General features: G+C 40.9%; 1 protein-coding gene across 4 annotated transcripts in view; it reads right to left on the bottom strand.

Annotated features, from left to right (window-relative positions):
* SETD5 (SET domain containing 5) overlaps nucleotides 1-18056 on the bottom strand; it is an 87654-nt gene that overhangs the window by 64364 nt on the left and 5234 nt on the right. Inside the window, exon 2 of one of the 4 annotated variants that reach the window (XM_077276290.1) lies at nucleotides 5851-5960. The exons of the other annotated variants lie outside the window; for them this stretch is intronic. The gene's annotated coding sequence lies outside the window, so the exon portion shown is untranslated. The remainder of the gene's footprint in view (nucleotides 1-5850; nucleotides 5961-18056) is intronic. 4 annotated transcript variants of the gene reach the window in all.

Here is an 18056-nt window from a genome sequence, read left to right as displayed (position 1 = left end):
AGATTGCTTGGGGAGAAGTAAAAAAGGAAGGAGACACCACAAAATTTCCCTTCCCCCTTTTCTATGTTTGACATTACCCCACAATCCCACTCATTTCTAAAACAGTGCCTGGAAGAAATAAACCTTGAACTTACAAAACAATTAAGTCTACTAAATGACAGATATTTATGCACAGGTCAACTCAAGCCTACCTGCAGATTTTTGGATATGGACTGCCTCAAAGGGGTGTTTAGGATTTTAAGAAAAAACTGTCCAAGAAAATAAAACTGAATGAAAAATATAGAAAGGCTGAAACACTACTCCCCCCATCAACTGTCTGGTGGTCCCCACTGAACATACAGTAATGACATCACATACATCATTCATGGGACCACTGCAGCCAATCACTGGTGAGGTTTGCATATGCAACAAGTGATTGGCTATCATCATGGCAGTACCCGTAGAGACAACCCTTCAAATCTGCCATAGACATTAGACAGACAAATTTCAGAGACTGCAGTGGTCACAATTAACAGGAGGAATGCAGGAGAACAAGACAGGTACAGGTATAGACAGAGTGCTATGCAATTCTAAGAGGCAAATTGTAAAATGTTGCAATTTTTTCCACTAGGTCCAAGGAAAAAAAAAAAAATGACGTGTGCACACCCCCATAGAGGCATAACACAGGGCCCTATGGGAGGGGGGCGATGATCCCGGATGTGTACAGTTAACACATCCGGCATCATCGCGTCCCAGAAGGGGGCGGGGCTTAGCGCCGAGCGGCTTCGCCGCTCCGGCGATACCGCCGGCCATCCTGAACGTGGACACGCAGCCTTAGGCTATGTGGACACGATGCGGATTTGCTGCGGATCCGCAGCGGATTTTTCTGCGCAGAAATGCTGCAGATCCGCACTGTGATGTACAGTATAATGTTATTCGATGGGAAAAAAAAAAGCTGTGCAGATGGTACGGAAAAATCAGTGCGGAATTGCTGTGGATTTCAAAGAAGTGCATGTCACTTCCTTTGTGCGGATCTGCAGCGCTTCTGCACCCCTCCATGTTAAAATTCCACAGTGGCAAAAACCGCAGAAAATAAGCATCAATTCCACATAAGGCTACATTCACACTAGCGTCGTACAACGCAAGTCGCAATGCGACGTTGTGACGTACCGACGCAAACTATGAAAGCGCCGCACAACGGTGGCAGCGGATGCAGTTTAACAACGCATCCGCTGCCCCATTGTGATGTGCGGGGAGGAGGGGGCGGAGTTCCGGCCGCGCATGCGCGGTCAGAAATGGCGGACACGACGCACCAAAAAAGTTACATGTAACTTTTTTGTGCCGACGGTCCGACGCAACACGACGCAACCGTCGCGCGACGTGTGGCAATGTGTCGCACTGCGTCGTTAATGCAAGTCTATGGAGAAAAAAAGCATCCTGCAAGCAATTTTGTAGGATGCGTTTTTTCTACAAAACGACGCATAGCGACGTGCAGTGCACGACGCTAGTGTGAAAGTAGCCTAAAAAACGCACAAAATCCACGGCTGCGGATTCTGCCAGGAGATGTGGATTTTGTGCAGAAAATTCTGCACCTCTTTTCCTACGTGTGCACATAGCCTTAAGGCAGTGGAGTTGGAAAGCCAAACCTCCGGATCCTCAATTTCCCTGACTCCCGACTACCTCGCTACTGAGCATGTACATAAACTGCAGCACAAATTCATCTCAACTAAAAGCCTAGATCCTTAGATCAGTAAAAAAATAAAAAAAAGGCATTAAGGCTGTGTGCAAATGTTGCAAATTTAGTCCATTTTTGTAGCGTTTTTTTCCCGAGCGGCTTTGTGACCAAACCTGAAGCAAAACTTGATGCCAGCAAGCTGAATGAGAAATCTCAAGTGTCATGCACACTGAGTATTTTTGACTTGCAGGTTTGGGGCAGAAAATAATATGCAGCATATCAATTTTCTGTGCATTTTTCATCATTGACTTCACTCAAATCAATCAAAAACAAATATTTTTGCAGCTGCTTTTTTCCTGCCAAGAGATGCAGAAATGGTGCAGAAATTTTACTTAACGTGTGCACATACCATTATAGGACATTTCATAACTTTTCCAAAATCTAATAAAAAACATTTACTGCACATACTGCATTCAAAAACGATACCCAAATTATTAGATATTTTAGGAGTCTGAGTTGATCCAATTTATACCATCTGCACCAAAATGGACACCAACTCTGACTCCACAGCCCTGGTACTAGTGCAACCTGTCAAAACCACACATAGCACTCATCCAAGTTATATGGTGGTCTGGGTGCAGTCAGAAGGCCGTATAACATGGACGGTGATCACATCGACATGCTCGGACTGGCTGTCGGCTTTACTAACCCAAGCGTGACAGCATGTATTTTTATGCAGCTGTCACGCAGTCAGAAGAAATGCCAGCCAGTCCGAGCATTACGATGTGACCGTCGTCCGTGTTATATGGCCATCTGACTGCACGCCATCACCGAGCAAATATTCCAAAATGTTTTTTGACAATGTCTTTCTATAAAAGGTGTTAAAGATATCAGTAACACAGACCATCATAAATATCACAAAGTAGCACCTGTGGCCTTATTTTCCACAAGTCACATCTGCCAGAGCTACAGGTAAAACATTTTATTAAGAGACTTTAGCAAAAATAAATAAATAAAAAATATATATATTATATATACACACACACACACACATATTTAGTGTGTGTGTACACACACAAGGTTCTTGGAGGAAAAGCTCGCTCACTCGCTTGATGCATGTTAATGATGTGATGGAGATGCTGGTGGTGGTGGTGGGGGCAGCAGGCAGCTGTGAGCTTGGTGGTTTTCAATGCAAACACAAATGAAAGGCGCGTATACACAGTCCTAGTAAACAGCTATCACTTCTGCACTGCGGTTGACTGCAAGTATAACGTGAAACAAAGGTCTCAATAATGACATCTAACCAGGCAGTAATCTGTAACTATATTTCCTGTAGATTGTGAATAACTATATATATTAACCTTGCATGCTGATTACTATAAAATGGAAAACCCCAAGATTCTACTAGAAATAAAATACGTTATTGAGGAAGTGATACTTTGTAATATCTGCCACAGCATTTCACCTCACTGTCCCCATAAGAACCAAAAGCGTCCACTTCTCCAGAAATACATTCATGGACATATAAGTAGCATGCAACCAATAAGTCTTATGAATGCAACGCGTGTTATGAAAGCATTATGAATACAGAGCGCAAGAACTCTATCAAGTGAGATCCTCAACTTCATATTGCTATAGTAACAATGCAGAAGAAGAAATGGGAGACAGACCTGACAGGTCGTGTGAATACAACAGGCAAGCCCAGGAAATGTTTCATAAATCTATTTCTGCTACAATTATTTCCAATAGTGTATCATGGACACGAGGATTCTGTGACCGGACTAAAGGTGTTACATCCCATAGGGGAGGATGAGAAGGTTTCAGTATCAGTTACATAACCAATTATTTGACACAAACAAAAAAAAAAATTGCAGTAAGAGAAACAATATAAACCCATGCAATGGAGAAAAGGTGGTCCGGTCAATTAAACCAAAGTGCCCACCAATAAATATATAGATCTTCATATAACCACTTCCCTTTATTAAAGATGGCTGTACACCCAATATTGCTTCCAGCCAAATGCTCATTATCAACGTGACAATGCCAACTTCAAAAGGATCAACATGTGTCCTACATCAGATAGGTACTTCGGAAACAATAAGACAACCAATCCCATATATGGTACATTCAGAACAAAGGAAGAGATCCCACAAAATATCAATATAAAACCAATCATTTTTCTAATCAATGTTAAAAAAAAGATAAAGCAGAAAAGCCGTTTTAGGGGATGCCGAGCAGTATATAAAAAACGGGCAATGAAATGTAAACTACAGTATACACTGTGTTCCAAATTATTATGCAAATTGGATTTAAGTGTCATAAAGATTTAATTGTTTTGTTTTTCAAATAAACTTGTGGATGGTATTGTGTCTCAGGGCTCAATAGATTACTGAAATCAATCTTAAACACATGTGATAATTAGTTTTCCAGGTGATTCTAATTAAAGGAAAACTACTTTAAAATGATGTTCCACATTATTAAGCAGGCCAAAGGTTTCAAGCAATATGAGAAATAAAAAGGATCTCTCTGCTGCTGAAAAGCGTTAAATAATGCAATGCCTTGGACAAGGTATGAAAAAATTAGATATTTCACAAAAACTTTGTGATCATCATACTGTGAAGAGATTTGTGACTGAAACAGAGCACAGACAGAGTTCCTGCAGATAAAGGCATAATGAGGAAGGTTTCTGCCAGACAAATTCATTGGATTAAGCTGCCAAAATACCATTACAAAGCAGCAAACAGTTATCTGAAGCTGCTGGTGCCTCTGGAGTCCCTCGAACCTCAAGGTGTAGGATCCTTCAAAGGCTTGCTGTGGTGCATAAACCTACTATTCGGCCACCCCTAAACAGTTTTCATGAGCAGAAACGGTTGCAGTGGGCCCAGACATACATGAAGACTATTTTTCAAACAGTCTTGTTTACTGATGAGTGTCGAGCAACCCTGGATGGTCCAGATGGATGGAGTAGTGGATGGTTGGTGGATGGCCACCATGTCCCAACAAGGCTGCGACGTCAGCAAGGCGGTGGAGAAATCATGTTTTGGGCCGGAATCATGGGGAAAACAGCTGGTGGGGCCCTTTAAGGTTCCTGAAGATGTGAAAATTACCACTGAAAAGTAAATAGTGTTTCTGACTGACAACTTTCTTCCATGGTCTAAAAAGCAGAAACGTGCCTTCAGGAGCAAAATCATCTTCATGCATGACAATGCCCCATCTCATGCTGCAAAGAATACCTCAGACTCATTGTCTGCTATGGGCATAAAAGAAGATAAACTCATGGTGTGGCCACCATCTTCCCCTGACCTCAACCCTATAGAGAACCTTTGGAGTATCATCAAGCAAAACATCTATGAGGGTGGGAGGCAGTTCACATCAAGACCGCGGCTCTGGGAGGCTATTCTGACTTCATGCAAAGACATACAAGCAGAAACTCTCCATAAACTCACAAGTTCAATGGATGCACGAATCGTGAAGGTGATATCAAAGAAAGGTTCCTATGTTAACATATAACTTGGCCTGTTAGGATGTTTTGGAGTTAAATAGCTTTTTTGTTCAGTGAATGTGACCTCCTAATACTGCAAATTCCACAAATGAGCATTTTCAGTTCTTTAAAACATATCAAATGTTTAGAAATTCTACTGTGCCTAATAATTTGGAACAGTGCATTTTGAGTTTTTATTCATTTTGGAGATTATACTGTTATCATTGGGAGGTTTCTTCAATAAAATTCGATGTATAATCTAACGGGTGATGACTTTTATTAGACTGACTGTCATTTGCACCGACCATTTAGGAAAATCAGAGAAAAATGTCATCTGCATAATAATTTGGAACATAGTGTAAAGTGAATGACTACACTGGGTCAGTGCAAATACAGAGTTAACCTATAATAGGAGCACTATCACAGTGTGTATCAATATCAAATAGGTATATTAAGAACTGTTGGCAAAATAGCCCCTCACATGAGACAAATAGTAACACCACAGGGTAGTTAGAGTAAAAATATATCTAGCATAAATATAGCTACAAGATACATTAAAGATACTGTAAAAAAAAAAAAACCATGCAGGCCCCTTGAATATGGGAAAACTAGGGCTGACCATGAGGAACTATAGATAACTGACTCCCATGTATCTAAAGAGTCATCAGCTTAACCGTGCATAAATGATGTAGAAAGACCTGGATGGACTAATTACCTGTGGAACAGAGTGTGCTCCTGGCGTCCCCTCACACCGACGCACATAATCCCGCCAGCTTCTTCCGGAAACGTTTTAAATTGATATTTTGTGGGATGTCTTCCTTTGTCCTGTATGGACCGTATATGGGATTGGTTAACTTACAAAAGGAGTTAACAGATGGCAATCAAAAAGTTAGGAACCAGTGGCAAAAGTTTTGCTTCACTTCCCAGTCTGTCTAGTCCTTGTACAAATTTTAAGGCATCATATCATTACACATTTGGTGTTTATAACCCAAAAATCATCAAATTAAAAAAAACACACAAGACAACCACCTTGAAAAGATAAAATACAATGTCACAAAAAAGTGGCAATAGCTAGCCTAAGTAATAATTTACGATGATTTCATTTTAAATTTGCCCAAGGCTTGATCAAAGTGCTCATTTGTTGTTGATCATAACGTTTACATGGACATAAAAAGGTTCAGATGTCAGCACCCGATACACATGTGTAAGTGGACTTTGGCCAAGGAAGATTTTCTGCCCAAAATGGGCTCCACTGCTGTATTTTTCTGCAGCAATGAGGTGATGTACATCGTTGTGACCACTGCAGCCACATGACGCACATGCCAACAACAACGCTGAAGCCAAACATTGGCTGTAGAGATCACGTGGATATGCGGACTTAATCAATAAGTAATGTTTCTTTCCACCACCCCCTTTTAAAACATTCCCTGTAGGTACTTTTCCTTCATTAAAATTATCTTCAACCTTTGGACAACCTCCTAAACTATTACAGGAGACAGGACTGCCCTGGCAACTCCATTCAAAATATCTAAGTTTTGACCTGTAAAGGCATAGACGCCTTGATGGAAAGCAAACGGCCTCCAATTTATTCAATCATAGGAGTTTCAGTCACCAGAGGTGTCCGCTATGAGATAGATCAATCAATGACTGGCTGCAGCGCTGTCAACGTGACATCACATCTGCTGCAGATTAACAAAGAGAGGAGCATATAAGGAGACAAGACAGCGCTGGACCCGGGCTCAGTTTGTTTTTATATACGTAACAGAGTATGGGCAAAAGTTTGTTGAAAGGGGACAACCTTTTTAAGGCTGTTTACCTCTGGAATCGTAGGATGAGGACTATGAAACTGTCAGAATTGCCCCAGATACGTTTCATCAGGGAAGACATAGGATCCAACCTGTTGAATTTCAACGGCAAACCTTTTGTTTTCATGGCAGATCAGCCGCTACCGCAGGAGTCTTTGAGCACCATTCTTAAAGACAACACAGCAACACTCGATCAAGTCAAGCTCTCGCTCCTGTGCATGGAGGAGGGAGAACCCATCTACTGTGATAAGAGTCTTTAGACTCAATTACTGATTTGTTTTTCTTGCTACATAACTCTTACGCAAAGCTTAACAATCTTTTAATAATGAAAAAAAATTACAAAAATCAGCAGTGATTCACTCGATCACTTTCTACCCCAATATAGCAGCCTCTTGCCTACTCTGGAAAACGTCAAAAGGAACCTGAGGATTAAAGTTGAGCGAATATGTTCGGAATCCGTCGCCGAATCTGAATTTGCCATATTCGTGTCATATTGGTACCCTATTCATGCAGAATTTTTGTTTGACGATCGATTCCGAACATATTCATTCAGTTCTACTCCCACTGACTCCAATGACGTTCGGCAAATATTGAAAATACAATATTCGCCGCCGATCGTAATCGGAACCGAATTTTGAAAAATTAGCTCGACTCTACTGAAGACCTACCTCTTCCGACAAGCCTACAACCTGCAGTAACCATTGTTTCACCATAACGTTGCACGACCAGTTCTGCCCTCACCTACTGTATCCTCACACATCCCTTGTAGACTTGAGCCCTCGCGGGCAGGGTCCTTTCTCCTTCTGTACCAGTCGATGACTTGTATTGTTTAAAATTATTGGACTTGTTTTTAATTATTTATACCCCTTTTCAGATATAAAGTGCCATGGAATAAATAGTGCTATAGTAATAAATAACGATAATGTGATTTTCACTAACAAACATGGGAGGACTCAAAGTAACATTTGGCTCATCATTGCAACCAAACATGTCAACAGGCATCGCCATTATATTTAGCTGCAGATATGCAGAGAAATAATGGAACAAGCAAGAGACAGTTGGAAGGATCCTTTGAGATATTTATATCCCACTTATTCATCCAAGCTAAGCACAGTAAGCATGTGGCATGTTGTGCTAAGACCCATAGGAGCTGACAAAGATCATACCACAACCACCCCCCCCTTTTCTTTGCAAGTTGCCACTGACATCACTTGCCCCAGTTTCATTTGCAGGAAAAGAAAATAGCAAACACAGGTAAACCCATAGATGTCAACATATACCTATGGTGCTACTTTAATAGGCCAGAACATGGCAATGAAACTGCAATGGCTTACTTCAGAAAATAATTATAACTACAAAAAAGCAAAATTACAAAACTTACAAGAGGGTCTGTAATACTGCAGTGTAAGGCTATGTTCACACATTGCGGTTTTTGCTGCGGATCCGCTGCGGATTTGACGCTGCGGATCCGCAGCAGTTTTCCATGCAGGGTACAGTACAATGTTACCCTATGGAAAACAAAAACCGCTGTCCCCACTTTGCGGAAAATCCCTTTAAAAACCGCGCGGAATTGCTGCGGAAAAAAAGGAGCATGTCACTTCTTTCTGCGGATTCCGCAGCGGTTTTCAACATGCACCAATAGGAAAGTGCTGTTGAAAACCCGCAGAGGAATCCGCAGAAGAAACCGCAGGAAAATCCGCAGGGAAAACCACTGCAGTTTTTCCATGCGGTTTTTACAAATCCGCTGCGGAAAAATCCGCAGCAAAATCTGCAAAGTGTGAACATGCCCTTAATATGCCTTTTTAAAAAAAAGTTATGGGTATGTGCACAAGTTGCAGATTTCCAGCGTTTTTTTCAGCGCAGAAAAGCTGCAGATCCGCAAGTGATTTACAGTGCAATGTAAATCAATGGCAAAAAAAAATAAAAAATGCTGTGCTAATGGTGCAGAAAAATCCGCACGGAAAACGCAGCAGATTCAAAAAAGGACCATGTCAATTCTTTTTGCAGATCTGCTGCGTTTCTGCACCCATTCCATAATAGAAATCCGCAGGGGTAAAGGAAGAAATCCACACAAAAATCTGCAATGCGTGCACATACCAAAAAAAGGCGCAGATTCTGACTTGCGTTTTCTGCCATGAAATGCAGAATCTGCACAGAAAATTCCAGTGTCAAATCTGCAACGTGTGCATATAGCCTTAAACTTCTGTTTTGGATTTAACATGACTTTAGTTTTAAAAAATGCACAAAAATATACCTTGTGAACACATTTAACATTTATGTAATGCATTAAAAATGAAAAAAAAAAAATACACCCAACCCCACATGTACAGCATGGAAACTACGTATTACAATGCTGAGTCATTCTACGCCTCGAAGATGAAGGTTTTTAACAAAAGTCTTATTTTATAAGGATACAATAAGAAGTGTTCAGTCCAGCAAGGCTCTCTTATCTTAGTTTAAAATCTTTTATTTTTATCATTACTAAAAAAAGCATGAAGGGAACTCTCAACCAGTTCCATAAGCACATGCACAGGCCTGAACACCATGTTGTGCTGAAGTACATTGTCCTCCTGCAGCAACAAAGGGCCAAGAAAAGTGAGACAAGTTCTACACCCTCCCCCTTCACCCAGCCAGCAGGTCCTCTCTGAGGAGCCAGCACCAGTGATCTCATCAGACTGCTCTTGCTATGAATCTGGGTGGTGGTGGGGGGTAGAGTGACACAGAACAAGCCAGGAGGAGGGGAGTGGCATCAATTACAAGAGAGTTCAATACACAGGATAGAAAGTACAGTCCTGCTCTGGGAGGGGAGCGTGAGAGAAAAACAGCAGATGATGCAACAGCAAAACATGGCAGACGCAGATCTAGCTAGACATAGAACAAGACTGCAAACAAAACAGGTCACTTTGTCCATCACATGTCTTCTGGGCACTGCAGTGTATAAGGTGTTTGCAACATTGTGAAACATTAAAAGAAAGGAGATTAATAAAGTAAAACCTGTAAGCCATCCTCTCTCTCTATGCAGCTCCAACAGCTCTGGATTGGTGTCTGCATCAAGAACCAACATCCTGAATTTCTCTGCAATGAAGGAGCAGAGCTCAGTAATAAAGCTTTATACAGTTGCTTCTTCTTGACTAAGTGCACATAACAGCTGACAGAATGGTACAGCATTGCAGATGTTCTTTAAGTGACACCTTCAGCAGAGGTCACACACCCCTCCCCCCAAAAAAAAAAAATTCAGACGCTTGTTGCATCACTCCCACTTTGGTATTAATTTTGCATCCAGACAATTGGTTGTTTCTGAAAATCTAACTTCCCACTATTTGAGTAAATCACCAAAAACTGCTCCCGGTTTGGGTCGTGAACACTGGTTAATTTCAAAGATTTATCGAGTTGTAAATTATGTACAGTATCACACTTAATTGCGCACAATGTAAGCTACAGGAGGAATAAATGGTCACACATGAAGCCACAACATGGACCGAGCCCACACACACCCATTTCATAAAACAATAGGTAAACTCTATAAAAGACATCGAAGCAGACTAGAGCTCAAACTAGACATCAGTCAAATATTAGTATGAAGGGGAAATACAATAAATCTTAACATGATCAACAAAATTCTCAAGTTTCATTAGAGAGGTCTGCTGAAAGCAAACCGTGATAATCTGCCCTTTAAGGGTATGTGCACACGTTGCAGATTTCCTGCAGAACTGCAGCTTTTTTTTCTGCGCAGAAACGCTGCAGATCTGCAAGTGATTTACAGTACAATGTAAATCAATGGCAAGAAAAAAAAAATGCTGTGCTAATGGTGCAGAAAAATCTGCAAGGATAACGCAGCAGATTCAAAAAAGGACCATGTCAATTCTTTTCTTTCATCTATTGTGTCCCCCCCATTTCCTTGTAGATTGTAAGCTTGCGAGCAGGGACCTCACTCCTAATGTCACTGTTTAAATTGTCTTAACTTGTATTGAATTTGTCTGTACATGTCCCCGCTTAATTGTAAAGTGCTGCGGAATATGTTGGCGCTATATAAATAAAAATTATTATTATTATTACTTGTGCAGATCAGCTGCTTTTCTGCACCCATTCCATAAAATCTGCAGGGGCAAAAAAAAGGAAGTAATCTGCACAAAAACCTGCAACGTGTGCACATACCAAAAAAAAAGGCTCAAATTCTGACCTGCGCTTTCTGCCAAGAAATGCAGAATCTGCACAGAAAATTCCACAGTCAAATCTGCAACGTGTGCACATAGCCATAGAATATGTGCCCAGAAGGCAGATTCCACCATGGAAAGTGCCTGAAAATCCCATCAGAAAATCCTTCAAAATAAGGAACATAACCACTTATAAGTACAAATAACTAGCTGCTCATATGTTCAGGCTTTTGAAAGTGTTTCAATTGCTTCAAGTTTCTAAAAACACCAAGCGGTTAAAAGAAGTGACGTGACCATTCCTCAGGTGGGTCTGCTGGAGAGATACTTTTTACCATAAAGAAGAACATGGGAAAGCTAAAAAGGTGCCTAAAAGTCTTTTGGAGTGTTTTGCCATTGTTTTTGCTTAAAAAAAAAAAAAACAGCTATCTTTGTATTTATTATTCAATACAGTGAAAAAGAAAATACCAGAAAACAACATTCAAAAAGTTATTCTATGTGTATGAGCATCCTTAGAGAGGTTCTAAGAGACAGGAATCCAGTTTGGCTTAGTAATTTGCTTTTATGTAAAATCAGGATGAATCACACAGGACGTGCTCTTAAGGACAAAGCCACATGTACAAAATGTGAACAATGGCACATACAGATCACAGAGGTCCACACTACAGCCTGGAGGGCCAGTAAATGGAGCCACAATCATACTAGAAGTCAAAAGTAAAGATTCTAAGAGAGAAAATCTCCATATGGGATGCCAACCACTGAAATATGTGAGGATAAGCAACAAACAGGCTCTCCATCCATGTGTTGTGACAGTGAAACAGCGCCGGACAGCAGATCAAGAGGAGCGATCAAGGTAATGAATAATAATAATACCGTAATCTTTATTTTTACATAGCGCTAACATTCTGCAGCGCTTTACAAGTGGCACACATTATCGTCGTTGTCCGCGATGGGGCTCACAATCTAAATTCCCTATCAGTATGTCTTTGGAGTGTGGGAGGAAACCGGAGCACCCAGAAGAAACCCACGCAAACACGGGGAGAACATACAAACTCCTTGCAGATGTCCTGGGTGGGATTTGAACCCAGGACTCCAGCGCTGTAAGGCAGCAGTGTTATCCACTGAGCCACCGTGCTGCCCAGGTAGACATGTTCCCTCTGCAGCTTATTCGGTAAGCGCTATAGCTTGCTGAATAAGGAGGGACCCAAACAGATTCGCTCATCTCTAGTCAAATCCCAAGGACAACATCTGCTAGACGTTTGTATGTCTTTCATCCAACATAGAATTTAGCGAGCTCCAGTCAAGGCTGTGTAATATTTTGACACTATACAAATAAAGAGAATAAATCTTTTGTCCGACTGCACATTTCGCTTCAATAATAATAAATCACTTGGCACTCAGAGGTTTTTTTTGTCAAGATGAAAGGTGAACATCCCATTTATTTGTGCATCCAGTTCAAAGATTAAACGTTTTCGGTCAAATCACAAGACCTTCATCAGAAATATCCTTTACAAAACTCAGAGATCCTGGATCAACAACTTGAGGGGGAGCGCTAGAGAAAAAGCGTATGTACGCCGCTATGGATGGCGCTTGAAATACCAGGTCAGTGGCGCCGTGTAGGGTGCTCCCAGGGGCCGCTGAATAGCACAAAAAACGTGTAAAAACACGGTAAAATCGCTGTAAAATCGCATGCGGATTTCTGGCAGAAATGTCCAGTTTTTGCCAGGAAAATTTCTGCCAGAAATCCTGACGTGTGCACATAGCCTTATGAGAAAAGGGAAGGATCAGGTCAGATACAGATTTTCCAACTTACGGTAAGTGTGCAGTAAGGTACTGAATTCCTCTGACACACACAGTGCAATTGTAATATCACATTCAACCACAGGTGCCTAATACTTTGGAAAGACTTTACTACAGTGGGTATGGCTAGAATAACACTGGCACCATTTTTGATAGGACTAGATCCAAAACAGAGGAAACACATCCCAAATCTTTTCTTTACATTTTTCCTTTTTTATTAACACAACCTTGGATTTGGCTTAAAAAAAAATCTGCAAGTGTGAATCCAGGTTACTTTTTCTTCTCCTGGGAGTTGTATATTTATCTCCAAAAGAAAGATTGGATCTCAGGAATGAAAGCACAAAAGCATTCCCCTAAAGAGAGCAAGTACACAGCACTGGACCCAGCTGCTCAAGGGAGGATGGAGGGACAAATGAAGCTTGCTTGGCTTAATCCAACCAGCTGCGGATTTGCCACGGTTTTTATGCGGATTTGCCACGGAATTTATGCAGTTTTTGCCACTGCGGATTTCTATCATGGAGGGGTGCAGAAACGCTGCAGATCCGCACAAAAGAAGTGACATGCACTTCTTTTAAATCCGCAGCAATTCCGCACTGATTTTTCTGCACCATCTGCACAACTTTTTTTTTTTTACATTGATTTAGATGGTACTGTAAATCACAGTGCAGATCTGCAGCGTTTCTGCGCGGAAAAATCCGCTGCGGATCCGCAGCAAATCCGCATCGTGTGCACACAGCCTAAGACTCTTTACCCCAATATTCCCTAAATCTCTATGTAAAGCTACATTCAAACTGCAATTGTTTGCAGTGTGATACTTTCATTTTCTGTTGATGGGCTGGTTTGCTTTCATTTTATTTTGATGGGCTGGTTTGCTTTTGTATTCCATACAGGGACATCCTGCAGCAAAAAAAATATACACTGTAGGAGTATGAATTTTTTTTTTTTTTATTATTTTTTTTTACACTGGAGCCTATGGGCAACATACCTCACAGTCTAAAACAGTGATCAAAAGACACAATATATGTAATGGGGCTGAGAGCATATTCAGATCAAGCTCTCCCAAAGTATAACCAGAATATAGGTACAAAAGTGGAGTACTCCAAATATAATGTCAAAACCAGAAACTAAAAGGAGTAAAAACAAGCCACAAAAGGGGGTCTGGAGCGGTCAGGACCTACTATGGGTAAGCAGCTGGATATGTGCTATGGCATTTCATGTTACTGACACACAGGTACACCTTACCAGCAGCCATTTAGGCTTTTATCTGGTGCTACCTGTTTGCATTTCCAACATTTATCTACCCAGCTCTCCCAGGTTCCAATTTTGACCCCTAACCCATCCCATGTCTACCTTCATGTCTCCTCCGTTTGTATGTACTATGTGTATGATTGCATTGTAATTTTTCTAATAAACATTATATGTATACCTCACTGTGGCTATGCTTTGGCGTTATGTGTTGGGGAATCGGCAAACTGAATTGACATCATCCCAAATGTAACACGTTAGATCATCTCGCTTGATGTACCCTGCATTGGCAATCTAACAGATTTGTATCCTATTTTAAACGTGAGCTTGTCCCAAAACAAATTCTGCAAAAACCAGCAGAGCATTTTGAGACAAGAATGTAATAAAGTGAACTATCAATGCATTCTAGAAGCTATATAAATTATGAGACACTAAGTTTGACTACAGCAAATTTTCATTAAAAACATGAAATTGACAGTAAATATGGTTTAAAATAAAAAACAGATGGCAAAAAAAAAAAATAAGTCAGCCATCTCATAACAAGGGCTGAGCCACTGCCTTTCTCCAAGGATCAAGCAGTCTTTGCTAATGGATGTGGTGTCAATCCCTGGAGATGGACAACACCACTTGAGAGTCTCACATAGCAACAGCAGCTTCAGGGCTGTGCACTAAGCCTTCTGCTCATCATTTATCAGGAACTCCCCTCTCCCGGAGATGCACCTTATGGATAATAATGCGCACTTCATAGAACTGATCCCATATTCTACTCACATCCCATGAAAAGAAACAATGATCATTCAACAGAGAGATGATTATGACATTAAATGTGCCTCCACACTACTGCAGGAGAAAAATATTCCAGGAGCAATGCATTAGATTACTGCAACACATCTGTTGAGGGAGAGCAAAATAAAACTTAAGAACCAGAGCTCCACACAATTCATTCCTTAGGTGCAATGATCCTTTAACATAATCATAATGGGCAAACAGAACAGACCCTAAAACTGACCCTCAAAAGAAACCAATGTCAATAAAGTCATGACAAATGTAACCTACAAATACATATGTTTCAATGATAAGATTACGTGTAATAATATGTAACAAGGGAAAACACAATCAACTACAAACCCAAAATCTAGTCATGAAATTGTACTACTGAGCTAAAAGCACCACATAGATCACAAACCAGCTGAGCAAACAACCATGATAAGCAGTAATAGGTACAGAAACCAGGAGTGGGATCCATTTACACGGGAGATAACCTAAACCCTGAGAATTATAGAGTTAACCTAGTAGTTCTTTAGATAATCAACCAATGTAACTTTCTCTGCTTTACAGGACCTTGGAAAAGGAAATACATCTGTCCAAATAGATTAAAAAAATATATATATAACAGGTGCAAACCACCAGAAAGGAGACCTAGAGCTCTGATAAAAACCATTCTGGAACGTAAATGGTTAAACCCTGGATACCTCTCATGCGTCCCCTTCTTTCTAATCCACCAGCAATGAAAAACACCTGGCTGCAAGAGTCTACTTTCCACACATTAACCTCTGCATGGCAAAGACTTATCTCAGAGGCCAAGGCACATCAAACCAGGTGGGGAGGGGCCACTGCAGCCTAAACAGAGAATTGTGGCTGAAGGATCCAACACTATTTCAAGGAAAGGCTTTCCTGATCTATCAAGACAAGTTATTCTGATGGACTAGTAAAGCACATTTACCCCCCCAAGCCCCCTTTGGGTAAGATTGGAGATCTGGATATCTCATTATTCCTCAAACGGCTTTCAGACATACCCCAGCATGGCACACAATTCCTGATTATACATAATGCAAGGATCCCATACTCAAGAGCTGAACCTGGAATCTTCCAATATTTAGGCTTGTAGTGTGTGTGGAATCTGCAATGCTACAGAGGGTGGAAACCAGGGGTGTAGATGAGAGAAGACAGAGAATTCCTTAACTTCTACAAGTTTACAGATTCAAACACAGTAATGCTGAGTTTCGGAAAAAAAATTAGCACAGACTGTAGCATGTAAACTGAGAAGGAACAGGGAGAGAGAGCATGAAAGGAATTCCGAGGCTTGAGAACTGGCTGGGAGGGTAGTTCAAGGGGGGGAAGAGTACAGAGATTAAAATGGCAAGGATCGAACAGAATAAAGGAAAAAAAAAATACATCCACTGATGCCTCAGTGGCCTAAATTACCAGATGCAAATCAAAAACCTTCAAAACTCAGTGACTTCTAGTGACCAACAATGAGCAACTTTACAGGTGATTTGTGATTTTGGTGTTGCCAAAGGCAGAGGAGAAACAATGGGTTCATTCTTCACTCATCCCAATGCTTTTAAACTATGCAAATCATTTCTTAAACAATATAGAAAACCAACTGCAAGGCTTGAACTCCTCCCCTACAAACCTGCTGGTATTACAATAGAAATGGTGGTTAAAATAAGCTCTTACATACTTGTGCTAACGAAGGAGGGGGAGGGGAAGAGGTGTGAATTTCCAACAGCCTCCAGGTACAGACTGGGAGGAGAGGCAGGATCATAATAGGGAAAGATGGAGATTAGAGACCAATGTATACAACAGTACCAAAGGATCCCCTTGGATATTACCCTTAGGCACTCTACCTGCATTATCCATAACAGGGTGAGCTCCATACAACTGTATCTACATCCAAGGACACGTTTGATAGCTAAAAGAGGACTACAGGTCTCAAAAGTACCCCAAGAGGGCTGATCATAATCTTAACCTCTAAACTAAAAAGAGCAAATCCAGTATTTTTATCTCTGGAGGTGCTAATAAATCTTGCAGATACAATGATAAACATCCCTCGCCCCAATATATGTGTTTATTGCTTGCAAACTATTCGTTTTCTGCGGACACATTTGAGAAATTTTCGGAGTTAGTATAATTATGGTTACATCACACAACAGAAGGACAATTGGTTCCCACATGGGGCAAAGCAAACACTAATTTTCAAGAATAATGCTAGGGAAAATATCAATGTATATCCTTTCTAAATATTTCAATTCTGATTAATGAAAAATAAATAAAAATCGGCAGGACAGTAGAACAGTGTACCGACTATATAGGACTTCCAGCAAACAAGACCTGCTGTAGTGAAAAGCTATTTGCTTGCTAGCTCCCAATGCAAATTTATTACTCCAGGATCTTAAAATTAAAGAAAAAAAAATTCCAGGACAAGGTGTCAGATATACACAGGACAGTCATACAAAATGCCACTCTCCAACAGAATAAAATACCCCAATGTGAAAAAGCAGCTGCTTTATGAACAGAGATCCCAATGTTATAAGTATTACTCAGCGCTTGTTCTAATGCCTCCAGTATACTAAACCCTGGGAATCAAGGAGCCCATCAAGTGCTGAAACCCAAATCCACATCCCCAGGCTGCTCCATCCAACAGTGCTATCACATACACAGTGCACATCGCCTATGTAGAACTGCCAGCTGCTTTACGATTATGTGGGTCTATATGAAATATTATCCCACACAAACAAGACCAACTTTCCCATAACACAAACCCTAAGAGGATAGAAGATCATCAACTACACAGGAAGCTTAGAAAGTCAGGGAACGTATAATCTGAAGGTCTCCAGATACTATATACTCAGTATTACAGGGGGAACACGGAGACAAAGGGGGAGGGGGACTGCTGAATATAACAGACTCTAGGTCCACACACATGATGGCCGGGGGTGCAAGGGCTTTATAGGCATGGACTGCTATGTAATAGATCTGCCAGGTTTTGCACTGCTAAAATACCTACTAAAAGCAATGGTAAAGAATAATATATGTCTGCTCTTATGGGGTACTCTATATATATCTTAGAAAGTGTGTGAGGGGGTTGATAATACTGTGTATAACAGGGAATGATCATGTCTGGGACCCCAATGAGC

This window comes from Ranitomeya variabilis, chromosome 8, assembly GCF_051348905.1.
Source record: "Ranitomeya variabilis isolate aRanVar5 chromosome 8, aRanVar5.hap1, whole genome shotgun sequence".
NCBI lineage: Eukaryota > Metazoa > Chordata > Amphibia > Anura > Dendrobatidae > Ranitomeya > Ranitomeya variabilis.
Note: the sequence above shows the minus strand (reverse complement) of the source record. Positions and strands in the feature narration are given on the sequence as shown.